Source organism: Cygnus olor, chromosome 9 (assembly GCF_009769625.2).
Source record: "Cygnus olor isolate bCygOlo1 chromosome 9, bCygOlo1.pri.v2, whole genome shotgun sequence".
Lineage (NCBI taxonomy): Eukaryota > Metazoa > Chordata > Aves > Anseriformes > Anatidae > Cygnus > Cygnus olor.
Window position 1 is genome coordinate 10,512,078 of NC_049177.1, and position 15,328 is coordinate 10,527,405.

The 15,328-nt window shown below is 49.0% G+C and overlaps 1 long non-coding RNA gene across 5 annotated transcripts in view; it reads left to right on the top strand.

Moving 5' to 3' along the window:
- The window catches only part of LOC121074808, a 43,298-nt gene that overhangs the window by 25,707 nt on the left and 2,263 nt on the right, over nt 1–15,328 (top strand). Inside the window, exons 7-9 of one of the 5 annotated variants that reach the window (XR_005822547.1) lie at nt 13,059–13,130; nt 13,739–13,821; nt 14,051–14,178. This is a non-coding gene — a long non-coding RNA (uncharacterized LOC121074808). Of the gene's footprint in view, nt 1–188; nt 321–740; nt 3,325–13,058; nt 13,131–13,738; nt 13,822–14,050; nt 14,179–15,328 lie in introns of those variants that run through there. The other 4 variants (XR_005822551.1, XR_005822549.1, XR_005822550.1 and 1 more) reach the window with 4 other exon arrangements.

The window sequence follows — 15,328 nt, forward strand, 5'->3', positions numbered from 1 at the left end:
GGAAGGGGCCTTAAAGATCATCTAGCTCCAACCCTCCTGCCATGGGCAGTGATGCCACCCACTAGATCAGGTTGGCCAAAGTCCCATCCAGCCTGGCCTTTAACAGCTCCAGGGATGGGGAATCCGCAGCTTACCTTGGCAACCTATTCCAGTGCCTCACCACCTTTACAGTGAAGAATTTCCTCCAGAACTGTAGGTCTTGAAGAGGCCATTGCACAATTCCTCCTACTCTCCCAGCCTTGACGGTTTCTCCAGCCATCCCCTGAGATCATTCCACTCTTGAACTGGGAATGCTGGGAAAGTCATTTAAAACCATTACAGTAAGTCTTTTTTTTTTTTTTTTTTTTAATATGTCTTTCAAAGGGAAGGTTTATAACAGCAATAAGCCCCTTCTTTTAGCATCTCATTATGGGTCAACTGAAAGCTGATTGGAACATGAGATGGAGGATCTCACCTCTCCGCTCATCCCCACTGGATAAATGTAGTAGTGCTGCCGTGGGCCGTATAGCTTAATTAGTCACTATTCTCTGCTGTTCCTAAAAGGGAAGAAAAAAACCTTTGCAAAGCCTAGGCAGGCTGTCTGTGTCATATTTCCTGTGTTCTTAGAGGTGTTAATGAATTCATTAATCACTTAATGGCAAGGAGGGTCTTTGGGGACCAGCATCGCAATTTACTGCTCCCAGGAGGCAGACTCTCTGTCACTGATCTAAAGTTTCAGCTCCGCTAATTTGTGCCAGCAGAGCCGCCGAGAGCCTGCCTGCAGTCCTTGGAGCGTGTGTGAGCCTGCGAGCGTCGTGGCCACTGGGAACACCACAGCAGCATGCAAAGCGGCGGGACGCATTCGCTGGGGAAGAAGAAGGTCTTGCGACGAGTGATGTTCCGGCTCTGAAGTGTTCAGAGTCTGCACAGAGCAAAGGAGACGTTCCCCCAGCCTTGCGGTTGTGCTGCTTTCATTCTTTTCACTGGGACAGGCTTCCTGAGGAACTACTGGGAGAAAATCCCCTTGCAACAGGCCGGGGAGCACACCAGGAGCCTATGAGGTTTCTTGCTGACTTACAGGAAATCTAAGCTATGGAATCATGGCTGTATAATCTGGCCTGGGACCACAGGCTATGCAGGGAAAGGAGTCTGTGAATCTTTTCTGATTGAAGAATGTCAGGGTGATGTATTTTGACTGAAACTGTCAGTTAAAATGTGAATTTGGATGTTTGCATTTCTGTTCTGCTGAAAATGTTGATTATTTCAGTCTCTCGCCCTTGTTGCAGGAGTGCAGCTCGTGGCAAAGTTCCCTACAAAATGGCTCTTTTGGCTTATTTCTAATCGCACGGCAGTTCAGGGAGAGGAGGACGTGAGCAGAGCCCTCCTCTCTGCTAATTTCGTTCCACCAGCCTGTCATCACTTCACAATTGCACCTTTTTAAAGGTTTTTCTCCCTGCTTTTCTGTGGCTGAGTTCTTCTCCTTAGCTTCTGCCCTGATTTCTCTTCCCATCTTTCCCCGCAGTCTGGTGCTGTCACTGGCTGGGAGTCGGGGAAGATGAGGTATGTCAAATGGGGGCAGTGGGGAGGGCAGAGCCTCCGGACTGTGGCTGTCCCCATGCACATGCTTGCTCCCCATCCCTGGCACCCTCCTTGGAGCCATTCCCACACTCGTGTTCCTTGCTCAAGAGTTGCCATGGGGTGGAATGTGCTGAGAGGAGGGACAGAAGCTACGCATCAGATTGAGGGAGAGGAGAAAGGAGGGAGAGAGAGCAGGAACACAAAACCACTTCATCGTAGAAAACACAAAGGGAGGCAATTTCAATAAATGCCAGATGGTCAAAATTAACCAGAGACATGTAGAGCCCTGCATGTCCAACTGTTTGCTTTGGCAGGCATTCTTCAGATTTTCAAACGAGAGTCTCCCAGGCGCCCTTTTCTTCTCCTTGGCCTTCCTCTTCCCCTTTGCTCATCCTCTGGGCCCCACTTCTTAACCCCACCCTTCTTCTCCTCCCTTGGGTCCGTTTCCAGCCCCTCATCTCTTGCTGCTGCCCTTGGTTCATGTTGCACTGCAAATTGGGTGTAACTTGGGTTACGGTGAGGGGGAACCCGTGCCTGGGAAGCAGTCGTTGTCTTCCACTGAGAATAAAGGTCCTCGCAGCCTTTATTTATTTATTTATTTATTCTTTCAGCCCAAAAGCCAGCAGGAACCCTCGCAGCTCGGCAAGTGGAAGATCCTGTGCCACTTACCCCGGCAGAGCAGGGGATGTGGCAGTGCTAAATTTGGGCCCACAGGAGGACTCATTCCTCTCGACAATGCAATCAGGAGGGCCCTTGTACGCCGCAGACGGAGCGCTCTGTCTAACGGCGGGCTCTTTTGTGCACGCGTGTGCTCTCTGCATTTGAAACATTTATTATTCTAAATTGCCTTCTGCACATTTTACAATAATTACGACTAGTGTTTGCCTTGTTATCTCCACTGTTACTAACAAGAATGCCATCATTATTCCAGTCATTAGCAAAATGGATGTTGTTGTCCGGAGCTGCCGGCTGTGGGCCTGCTCTCAGAAGGAGTCTCGTGCTCTCCAACCCTGCTTGCTCCATCTCTCTTGCAGGGGAACATTGTTGTTCTCAGTAGGTTTGGACCTCAGGGGGCGGAGGGGGGAATGGAGATTATGTGAAGAAGAATTGGTTTGAGGGAGTGCTGGTGGGTGTCGAGATTAGCAGCAGTGAGTGCTGGGAAGCTGCTAATGGCAACATGCAGCAGGAATGAGAGAAAAGGCGGCCATTTCCTGCGCTTCCTCGGCCTTTGGTGTGTCTTAGGCCTGCTCCTGGCGTTACAGTCCAGCAGCTCTCCCTGTAAGCGCATGGTGCCTGGATGGGGAGAGATGCTTTTGCTCAGACAATGGATCTTGCAGGTGAGGGAGGAAAGGCTGGAATTAAGCTGACAGCACTCAGCTGCTGTAAGGTGGGCCCAGCGCTTTGCAGTGCCACTGCCTGTGCAAGGAAGGCAACTCCTGGCACCTGTCTCATTAGCAGTCGGATCGCCCAGCAGATATTTGGGTTGTGCTGGGTTTCCTCTGACAAAGTCAAAACAGGTTGCGGGGGGTTAAATTTTTTTAATGTGAGCACTTCTTCCGTGGGCTCCCTCCCAAGAATTTGACAACCCTGAAACATTCAGGAATTTGTTTGGATTTTGCCCATTTCAGGGAAGGAAAGAGGAAGGGGTTTTTAACCAAAAAGATCCTGTTTGACCTTGAAGCCTTCCATTATGTGTTCTAATTAAAATGGAGAACTTCAAGTTTCAAATCTCATGTACCTTTTTATGAAACCTGACAAAAATGTTTACAGAAGCTAGGTGACCAAATGAAGCATTTTGGTTTTAAGTTGCGTAATGTGTTTCATTCAAAGCTAAAAGATTTTTTTCCTTTTTACTAAAATGAGTAAAACAGTCTTTTAAAATTTTCCTTCCGTTTTTGAAATCTTGGCAAAACCAGAACTGCTGCTTATATAGCTTACTATGAGACTCCAGAGGAAAGGTCTTATTTGCTTAGAGCGTAAAGACAATATGCAAACACAGAGAGGCAAAAAGCAAGAAAGATTTTTTTTTTTCTTTTTTTTTTCCCCCCCAAATATACAGATCTTTTGGGCCACAGTGCAAAAATTGCAATGTTTTCCCATGGTTCATCCTCACACGGCTTGGTTTCTCACTAAAAACCCACTTTGCAGGACAACCATGCCCTCAGTATTTATTAGCCACAGAATCACACTGTCTGTCCTTAGCTTTTATAGCAAGCAACAGAAAAATAATTATGAGCATATTTTCCTCCTTTCTAAATGCAAATTATCAATTCAGGGAAAGTTGTATAATTGTTTCCTGATAATGGTATTTTTAGGTGTGCTCACATCTTAATGCTAGCTAGCAGTCCTTTTTCCATTGCACTCTTGAAAGAAAAACAAATTCCATTAAAATTGTATTTGTTAAATACTGATTAACTAAACAGCTTGGAGTTTATGTGGAAAGTAAGTCACTCATGTCATTTTCTACTTTACTGATTTAAACTATTTCCTGTATCTTAGAAAACTATCACCAGAATAAACCATAACTGTGATTAAACGTAACACAGATGATAGAATAATGTTACTTATAATGAAAAAGGAACTTTTCACGTTCTACCAAACCTGGAATACAGCAGAGCAAGTAATATATGCATATAATGAATGACCCAGATCTGTGACAGAACAAGTCATATGTGTGTACATTCTGTTACCCCCAACATGTGATATTAAAAGATGCTAAGGGTGGCATTCAAGTCTTGTGTAAAGTCAAAAGAAACAGTGATCTATGATTTCAGTGGAAGTCAGCTTGGCCCCTGAGATGATGAACTGAGACAAAATTTGGGTGGTTTGGGTGATCCTATAGCATAGATTCTCAAAGGTGCCTATTCCTTGGTCCAAAACTTCAAGCCCTTCTGGTTTATGACATCTGTAGAAGATCAGGTTCCTCAGTAGTTAGGATTGCCACCAAGGAAACCTGTTCTGCTCCATTCCACCTCCCTTTCAATGTGTGTGACCTATACGGGGTTACCGATACTCATGGGTTGGTTTCATTAGCCTGCTGCTGATTTGCAACTGGTATGACCCGGACCCCACAGATACTGCGACCACTGTGTGTCAATGTCAGGTGTCTTTTGACAGCTGAAACTCAGATTAAGATGGGAGCTGGGGAAAATGATTTACATCTGTGGCTTTGAATGACGATAAAGTGGATTAGGGGCAACACTGCAGAAAGGATTGGTTGGAACGAGTGCTCCAGAGCCTCCAGTGCTGTGCTGCAAGGCTTCACTCCTGCATGTGGTGTGTGACCTGTGGCCTCGGAGCACTGAACGCACCCTCTGAAGGGGATGGAGCTTGGTGACTTCAGTGTCCCCTGCCGACCCAGGGCCTTACTGTTCCCGTTAGAGCACTGGTAGCAGCCTCGCAGTGAATGGAGACCCAGGCCCTCTTGTCCTGGACTCTCCATCCACCTCCGTAAGAGCTGCTCCTAAGGCATTATGCTTAATTAAACAAGATAAAGAGGACAAGAGAAGCAGAGGGATTAAAACTGGGGATGAGTAGCTGGGAGTTGCCGTTGCTCTTGTTTATGCTGAGCCTCTCCGTGGGGGATGTTCTTCAGTTTGTCTCAGCATGCAGAGAGTCCTCTAAGTGAGAGGCAGCGGTTTACAGAGTCAACAGATTTAAGCAGGCTACGAATATTAATTATTAATTACTCTTGGAGAGTGCTATACATTAGATTGGTGAAGTAGTTAACAGCTCTGCCTCCTCCTCCCCGCAGACACACTCCTGCTGTCAGATTTCTCTCCCCAGCTAAGACCCTGGTGCTAGAATTAGGCCAGAAACTATTTTCCAGTCGAGTGGCTTTTAATGGGCTCTCCAGACTTCTTCTTTTGCATCCTGTGAGTGACGAGATATGTGGAGAGGAGAGACGGTGGGATTGATTCGTACCGTAAGAAGTATGAGAATTTAGCTAAGTGGGGCTCCGGCGCTGCTAGAGCTGCGTGAAGCCCCGTGGTAGTTGCGTCCTGTACTCCAGAAGCGCCCGCTAATTACCCACAGCAGCGGAGAAAGCCCATTTGCAGGAGTCCTCAGGGAAGCTGTATTTCTGATAGAAAGCAAGGCAGTGGTCTTTTGGATCTTCTCTTCTCCATCTTGAACATCGCGCCAGGTTTCGGCACGTTTCTGGGTGTTCCTTGTCCACCTCAGCTACGGCAGAATGAGAGAAGTGGTGCTTTGTGTAATGAGCGTGGTGGTTTGGAGATGGTGGCAAGTCCCAGTTCTCTGCAGATGTTGAGGAGGGGTTTTAGTGTCTCTTACAGCCTTAAAGCCATTCAGGTACCGCTTCCACCTGGGTTCTCTCCGTGTGACGCAGCGTGGGTTGGCTGGGCACATGGTCCCTTGTGATCACCTGCACCTTGCTGTGATCTGAAGCTTTGCCTGTGGGAGAGGATGCCATGAGGGAAGGCCCTTTGGGGTGATGTTGGTATGGTTTTCTGTTGACCTAAACCATCATACAGCTCTGCTGGCTTCAGGGCAAGCCTGAGTTGGGGCTGATGTTGTCTAGCAGAATTGGATGGAAAAGATGCTCCAAAATTAGAAATAAGCCAACAGTGAGCTGCATCTCCTCTCTGGCAGCCTTATTTCACGCTCTGTAGCTGCATGAGGAGCTTGGCCCTGCTTCCCAGCCAGTTCCCCCTTCCTTCCTGACTCTGCTTCCCAGCCAGGCATCGTGGAGCGGTAACCTCCATGGAGCCAGAGGCCAAGCAAAGCCCTGCAGGCTGGGCTGAGCAATGGAGTGCCCCAAGCAAGGGACGAGCCCCGAGCTGCTGGGGAGATCCTGCTCCCCGCTGTAGTAGTCGGGTTGCTCCACCTCCCGGGATGAATCCCTGGCGTGGCAATTTGGGCGTGAAGCACAGCCCTAATTCTGGAAGGCGGTCATGCAGCAACAAAAAGGGCAGCGGGGAGCGGGCTCGGGAGCTCTTTCTGCGAGAGGAAGGAATATTGTGACTTGTTATCATCTGACTTGTTTCCAAACACCTAGCATGCTTTGTTCGTGCACTGTATTAAATAGCCCGTGGAATTTAATTCCTCTGGGAAAACAAAACAAAACAAAACAACCTCCCCACCCCCAAAGTGCAGCAATTTTGTAATTGGACTGTGACAAAGCTGAATGCCTCCTGATCAGGGGGGTTATTGTTTTTAATTTCTGCATCATAACAGGGACGCGGCACAATCCTACGTCTAGGCAGACAGTTTGGCATGGAAAGTCACAGCTGGGTGATTGCAGCTCCCCCAAGCAGGGGCTTTTAGAGTGAAAATGCTGACAGATCCGTAGCAATAGCGGGCAGGACTCTCATAATTTATTTTTAATGCCATGCTGTCTTTAACTGTGCAATTTCCTCCGGGGTGTTTGCTTTGAGATTGCAAGATAATTACATCTCAGAAACCAGGCTAATTACAGTTAACAGCCTGAAAAGTGAAGGCCCCCATTTCCCGCCCCCCCCGCCCAGGTTTTTCCACCAGCTTTCCTCACGGCCGCCTGCCCGAGCCGTGGCAGCAGGGCGAGGAAGTCGCCTTGGCACCGCGCTGGGACGTTCGCTTCCCGTCCTCGCCCCACGGAGGTGACGCCCCCGTTGATTTGTGTTGGGTGGGGATGTGGCAGCCCCACCAGGACCGCGATGGGGAGCTCGATAGCAGGGAGGTCAGTGCTGGTGCGGCGGGGAGGAGAAGCTGGGGCTGTTGGGGATGGCCGGAGAGGTGGGTGGCATGGTCAGCATGTCAGTGCCCTCTGTTGGGTGCTGCTGGCTGGCTGTGCTGTGCTCAGCCGTGTGCGTCGCTGTGCCAAAGGAGAGGGGTCTTCCTTCAGCCGAATGGGGGGAAAAACATGAAATTTCCAAGCCTCACCATGCAACATCTAAGTTCAACACTGCATGTGAGCAGTTAGCTGGGGAGCGTGTTCTCTTGCCCCAGCCTGCATACGTGCCTCAGTCCATCCCTTCTCATTATCACCCTCAATTAATTACTCGTGGGTGCACGGGTGGCAAGCTGGGTGCTGGCAAGCCCATGCCTGGGGTGTCATGGCCAGGTCTGCCGCTGTCTTCCCTGTAAGGCAGTGGAAGTGCTTCTCCTGTCTGTCCCTCCGCTGTTTTGTCTCCATTTAACGTAGCTATTTATTTGTAGCAGTGGTGAGGTTATAATTGTAGTGATCTATGGCTTTTGTACGTTAGCTAATGCATTTATTAGTCCAAATGGGGAAAAGAAAAAGAAAGCCCACACCTGACAAACTGTCTTGGCGTCTCGTGAGATGGGCGTAGAGCACTCATCCAAGGTATGTCCTTGTTTTTTGTCTCTATCAGCTGGTCTAATAAAAGCTCCTAATATTTCCTTCAGGTCTTGCTGCCTTAATTTTTGAGTTTGGTCAGGGAGCTGGAGCCTGCTCGGCTGGGACACAGGGAAGCAGCTCTCCCTAGGAAGCCCCCAGAAGCCCAGGAGTGGCAGGTTGTGGTCCCAGTCCCAGTGGTGCTTCTGCTCGCCGTGCCCAGGCTGAACTCAGCACATTACGGCCAGAAGCTCCCGAACATCAGCTACAATGCTCAGCTCAGCCCGTGCTCCTTTGGAAATAACTCTGAAAGCTTAAAAGGCTCATCCTTGCTCTGTCACAATGTGGTTGCCAGGCTCCTTGGAGAATGACAGCAAAGAGCTTCAAAGCAATACAAAAAAAAAAAAAAAAAAGCCTTCCTCCAGCAGCCTTAGATGCTGTCTGGCAGAGTATGCATACACTTGCTTTTCATGTTTTTACATGATTTGGAAGGTTGGCCTCTAATTCTTACAGTCTTGAAAAATAATTCATTTTCTCTTCTGGGATTCCAGATCAGGGATTAATTTAATGATTTTTCTTTCCCATTGTTTGTTTTTAATGATTAAGGTGATAGTTATAAATTGTTAACAAGTTCTGGTAGAAATGTGATCCCTGGGAACTTTTTTTTACGCTGAATAAAATAACAGTGAGATTGATTTAGCAAAGCTGGGTGAGTTGCTGTGTCTTCAAAGATTATCTTGGTTCTGCATGAAGGACCAGCTTTTTGAGAGGTATTTAGGCCTAACCGAAATCAGGTGCTTAAGCACCTTCCAAATAAGAGAGGCTTCTGTCTGTAGGGAGTGATAAAATTGTGTGTTAAATCAGCCAGCGCGTTAGACCTTACTTTTTTGGCTGGGTAATTTTTTCAGGCGGATCATTTTCTCTCCCAGACTGCTGAGCTGGCGCCGAGTGGTTATTTTATGGAAAACCTCCCTTTGCTGGAAACGGTGCATGGCCCTGGGCTCACTGGGGTGGCTGCGTGGCTGGGGCCGTGCCTATGGGCTGGTGTTTCGGCACGACCGACTACCAGCCTGTGAGGATGCATGGAGCTGGAGGTGGTGGGGTGGCGTTGGCTCGTTTTGCTCCCTCGGTTTGCTTTGGTCTCTTCGTTCAGTGTTTGCTGATCTGTGAAACGTGTTCTGGCCGTCGTTCCCATGGGACAGGGGCTTATCTGAAAATGGCAAACAGAGGTTTCTGGAGAAGTGTCTTCCAAGGATGATCTTCTTCCGATAGAGGTTGTAATTGTTTAATGATTTTCCATATGGATTTCCGTGTGGGCTGCCACAGGACAGCCAGTGCTGGCTCGGCACTGGGGAGTTTCTGCCCGTGCTTGCTCTGGCTGCCCTCTCTTCCCCCAGAGCTTAGTGGTGGGGCTGGATGCAGCCTTTGGGCTGGCCAGCTGGCCTCTGCGCACTCTCACAGTCTTTTGGTTTGTATTTACCTTGATTTTTACTGCCCTGTGTCAGGCCCAAGTCTGAAACTTGTCACGTTTTTCCAATTAAATCAGTTGACCTTGTACAATTGGATTGTCTCTCCCAGCACACCTTGCCTCTCCACCATCCTCGGTCTGCATGGCTGCAGTAATGCTCCTTTAAAACGAACTGTTTTTGCACTACGTCCAAGCCATTGCATCCTGCTCCCTGCTATTGCAGACAACCAAGCTTCTCTTCCCTTTCTTAGGCTGAAAAAAACCCTTTCTTATTGCACTGGCTTTCCTCCTAATTGTTTGGACAGTGAAAAGCCTTATTCTAGTTTCTCACCTAAATTTATTCATGGATGGTTTGTGACCTTTTGCTGATGTTGTCCTTTCACCTTAAATAGCACTTTCTCTTCCTTCATGTTAAACCTCCCGATACATGAAGAGAGAACAATTTTATCACCTCTCCACCTTCATTTTCTTAAACTAACAAGTCAGGGCCTCCCAGCAGCTGACTCTTGTAAAAAGGCCACCTTTGCTCTGATGCTGCAGATAGCCTTCCTCTGAGCCAGTTCCAGCCTGAGCTCACCATCCTTGACCCCAATTTTGGGTGACAAGGATTGCGTGGTGCTTCACACAGGGTCTTGCCAGGCTGTGTACAGTGACCCTTGTCCCCCCGAAGCACACACAGGTACTTATGAGGCCCCAGTGTTTACATGGGGCTTCTGCAGGATACAAGACCACTCTGTTTGAGGAATGGGATTTTAAAAGGTTTGATCCCTTTCACAATGAAGTAACAGTTGAAATTCCCATCGATTGCTAAGGTGTGTGCCCAGGACTTAATAAGTCTTGTTGCTCTGTGCCAGAAGTGGTGAACTCCTCTGACATGATAAATCGCATGCCAAAGGTGTTGATACATCTGACCGAGGGGAGCAGGAGCTCCAGGATCGTGCGATTCAAAGCAGGTGATGGCAGTGTGGGACCAGGGACGGGTTCTCTCCTCCTGCCCCCTTTTGCTTTACTCAAGGAGTAAAGATCATATAAATATTGTTAAATTGTGTTTTAAAAGAAAAAAATGCAAAATTGAGCCCTTGGCACACTGGTGGAGGCGAGAAGGATTTCCATGGATGGGAGCGGAGCCTGTGCGAGGCTGAGCAGGTGGAGAGGTTTCGGACACATCCAGAGCTCTGGGCTGAGTCTGAGGTGTTTGAGCCCTACACAGGTGGAAGCGCTGGCAGCAGGCAATCGGGAGGCAGTGCCATGAGGCACAGGAGGATCCTCCTTTCTAACTATCGCATGCGAAGCTGGGAACCGCGGTTGAGTCCTGAGGCTGGCTGGAGATCAACCAGAGATCCTGCCTGATGGAAACAGAATCCTTCTGTTTCCTGATCTAAGCCCTGTAACACAAAGCAGATGTAAAGGTCCAGCTGAGATCAGGAAATCTTTTGTGTTTGAGGTGGAGGCAAAAAAAAAAAAAAAAGGCAAAAAAAAAAATCACTGCCAGCCCACGGAGCCTGTGCAGGGGGCAAGCAGGTATGTGTGGGGCAGAGAGCTGACCGAAGGGGAAGGGGCACTGCCTGCTGAAGCACAACCTGCCCTTCTGGAGTGCTAATGATAAAAAGCAGCACCACGGGAATAAAACAGAGGCAACCCAGCCCGCTTGCATTTCTGAACCTAATACCCGCTAAGCCCTGCCACCTGGGCTTCCTGAGGCTGGGAGGGACCTGCCCTGCCCTGCCTTGTCTTCCCCGCTTCCCGCAGGGGTGCGTGGCCAAGCGAGGAGCACTTGGGTTAAATAACGTCTGTGGCACGACCAACATCTGTGGCACGACCTACGTCTTCTGCAGGACCAGCTGGGTGCTGGGCTGGATTCTGCGCTGCCTCCAGCACCCGTCGTCTGCCTCTCCGCGCCGCGGGGGTCCCAAATCCTGCATGGCAGCCCTGCAAGTTGCTAAACAAAGCAAGGGGAGAATCAGGCGCAAGCTGTGCAATTTGCAGATGATCTGTGTACCTGCTAGTTTGTAACAGATGTTTTCCTTTGCGTGACCATTTGTGAGCAGCTTCCTTGTCACAGTCTGTAGTAGCTGCAGTGCTTGGGAGTGAGTGATACCTTGCACCTGCACAAAACAATATTCCTGAGCATAAACCAGGTTTACAATTCTGGAAAGCTGCTGTTGAGCAGAGTTTTATATCCAGTGCAAGCAACAGCAAAATAAAACCGTATAATATTTTTGAAACATGTTAGAAAAAACTAGAAGAGGGGAATTGCATGTGTGGGATTGTGTCCCCACAGCTCTGTTCTAACGGGTGGCCAGAAGCGGATGCTGCAAAGGGAGGTGCAGCAGAAGGCAGATCTGCCCCATGTTAGATACGCCTATCACCCCTAATAACGGGAGGCTGCCTTGCAGTATCATTAGCACTGTCAACAGGGATATTGGTATTCAGCTGTCGTAACTCTGGCTATTCTTGTTATCCGTATACATGCCTGCTTCCTTTCCGAAATGTCACAAATTCTTGGCCACGACAACTTCCCGTGGAAGTTAGCTCCATAGTTTAATTATGCATTGTGCAAACGCAGTGTTTCCTTCTGCGAGGCCATGCCAGGTGGTGTCAGCAGCACAGAAAAGCCGGGTCAATTATTATAGGGTTGCTTCTGAACAGTGAAACATCAGCACAGCCTAACTAGCACAGGCACAGGTTATGCCAGGCATTTCAGACAAGCCTGTAACAGATAAAAGGACTGCAATTCCTCGTCTCCTGGGTGAGCTGGCAGGTGAATGGGAATGTAATACCTTCCTTTGGGTTACCCGCAAGGGGGAGAGGGGGTCTCTGGCTCAGAAAGGCTGATGATTTTTCCTTGCTCCTTTTGAGCTGTACCAGTGGACTGGGATTTTGGATAAATGCACAACAAAAAGAGGAATGAGCTGAGTCTTGCACTGAAGAGACAAATTTTGCAGGGAGCTTTCTCCCTGGCATGTGGCACTCTCCCAGATAACAAAGGTCTTTTGGTCACCTGGGGCTTGGAGTGCATGGGGATGGAGTGACAAGCACATCTCTGTGATGGGAGGAAGCTGCCCTGCCTGGGAAAGTAGTGCTCACCCTGCATCAACACGCTCCCACAAACGCCATTCTCACCCAACCTGCTGGTGGGTGATGCTAAACCACCTGAAGTTTGCTCCTGTGCTTGTTTTGTGCCTTGTTCCCATGTGGACTCACCTGCAGAGATCTGTGTGAAGCTGGATTCCCTGCAGGCACTGCCAGAGCTTGCTGCAGTCTGTTGGGATCAGCCGCTTGCCATCTGTCGCGGGGATGGGCAGCAGAGAGCACGCGCTGTGACGGGGGGAGCAAGGTACCCTACAGCACAGCAGCCTCCAGTATAGCTCTGTTCGGAGCAGCAGGACTAGGATTCTTGCAACCCTAAGCTGAAACCAGAATACAAATGTCTCTATGTAAAAGAGAAAAGAAACCCCCCCTGTGCTCATAGAGGTTTGGTGGCAACTGGGAGATGTCGCTATGAATATGTGTATAAAGCTGGTTCAGCTGGCTAAAGCATGTTCTCAAGCCCAGAATTTGAGGATTTTTTTGAATGAATCAGGCATGGGCAAGGTTTGTTGTGCTGCCAGCCTGCTAGCACAAGCCTGGCTTGGTGGGGATGCGTGGACACCAGTTGGGTGAAATGGGAAATGTAGCTATGGGCAGTGGTAGGCATCCTGCTCCTCTTCCCCGGCTCAGTGCCTCCTCTCTTCACAGAGCAAACTGGCCTGCTGTGACAAGAAGCTCAAGGGGACTGAAGATGGAACCTGCCTTTTGGGGCGGGCAGAGGTGGGTGACATAGCTTTGGAGGCGAAGGACTCACTTTTGGGGGCTGCGGTGAGGCGCAGTGCTGGCTGGGGGATGCTCGGGTGCCAGGAGCTGCAGATGCGGGGGGCCTTGGTTGATGCAGCCATGCTTTGAAAATAATGGCCTTGCAAGACAGAACAAAAACGGGGAGGGGGAGGGAAGGCAGGGAATATCCCATGTCTTGGTGAAGGCAAGTGCCGGGGGCTCTGCCAGCATTGCCCCTCTTTGGCTCTTTTGGCAGGGGGGGAATTTTTCATTCCTTCCTGCTCATGTTATCAAATTCATGTCCAGCTAACCAACAAATCCAGCTCTTCAGAGATCAATTACAGTGTCTGGCTGTGAAGCCTGGAAATCCAATTAACTCCCCCAATCTTATTTTTTTTTCTGTTAAAAAAAAAAAAGGGAGGGAAGAAAGAGAGAGAGACAAAGAGAGAGAAATGCATTGATGCGGGGGCATAAATCACCTCGAAAACATTCCAAACATTAAAATAAACAAGGACAGATTTCAACTTCATTTGTCTTTTTTTGAAACTCTGTCACTGATTTATTTTGCTGCTCTAAGCCTCATTTCTGTCTTTGCTCCCTTTCAGAGTCAGCTGCTGCCTCTGGAGCAAAGCTCCAGGACCAGATGCCTCCTGCAGTGATGCCAGGTCCCCTCACCTGAGGTTCTAGGGTGTTAAACTGTTTCCTTCTGGTAGGGCATTTGGGGACTGATTAAAATGGATGCTTAGCTCTGTCTGGATGGGGCTGGTAGTTTGGCTGAGGAGCGTGACCCACCTGGCTTCCAAGGAGGAAATAACTCTGCTTCTCAATCACTGATTTCTGACTTTTTGCAGCCACCCAGAACTGGCTGTTCAAATTGAACCTCTCCATCCTGACATCACGTCGTTGGTCTTTTACAGGACTTACTCCATTTCACCAACTCTATCACGTCCTCAGGCCTACCAAGGGCTTAAAGGAAACTCTCCTCTACAAGATGGGGAAGTAGTGTCCATGTGGAAACACTCTGTATCCGTGCCAGTGCCTAGAGGTAAGCAGAGCCCAGGTGTGTCTCAGGCAGATGGTCTCACCGAGATATTAAGAGAAGCACTGGGACACATTGCAGGGAATGTAGAGGAAAGAAGTAGACTGACAGATCTGTGACGTTTCCGGATTCAGGAGCTGGCCAACAAAGGGCCTAGCAAGTGACCAGTGATACAACTGCTTATCGAAACAAGCAGGCAGGAATGGTGGTCTAGAATGAGTACTGCGATGCACATGTGAAAGTGGTAAAAAATCCGTTTGACAGGACTCTTTGCTGCCACCAAGCCTGATAGTTTGTCTGGTGGCTCCAAAGGTTTTCTCCGGTATTTGGGAGTGGTTGCAGAGGGACACAGCAGCGCTGCTGGTGCCTGTAGCTTGGTGTCATGGTGCCAAAGATGTGCATGGGTCATCAGGTGCAGGCGTAAGGGTGATGGATAACCTAGAGATCCTAATGAGCCTTTCTCGTAAGGATCATACCTTAATGAGGAACACTGGCACTGTCAGTCCTATCTGTTAACTTTGATCTTGGTCGCTGTCAGCCAGTGGAGTCAGTAGGAGTAGTAGGAGTCAGAAGAAACATTTTTGCCTAAATAAGAGGTTCTTCTGTCTCTCAAGTGCCTGCTATTTGGCTAATTTATCCTAAGGGAAGGTTATTTGTTAACTGCCTCTTAAGAGTTTCCAATAGAGCTGAAGGAGGGGTGACAACTTCTCTTCACAACCACCCCCGAGGGGAGGCAGTGCTGGCAGTGCAGACACCTACCCAGGCTGGTTAGCACCAGTGGCAGGTACTGAGCAACTGCAGGGTAGCTGCAGATATAATTTAGCATCCTCGGTATGCTCGTGCCCATCTGGAGTGGCAGCAAGCTGGGAGGAGTACCCTCGGACAGCCCAAACAGAATGAGGTCCTTGTGTTCTGGCAACTGAATACCACCCATCTGTTTCTAAAGAGGGCTTTTGAATTCAGAGCACTCTGAGGAAGGAAGAGAATTGATTATGGAGCAGAAGGAGAGCAAGTGAGCCTCAAGTGCTGGGCAGTGAGAGCAACTTCAGGAAGGGTCAGCCCTGGTTTCTGGGGCTGGAGAACCTCTGTCTCAGGAGGTTCTCAGGGAGTTGAACCTGCAGCATCTGTGCTGTGGTCTGTAGTCCCTGTCCCTGTC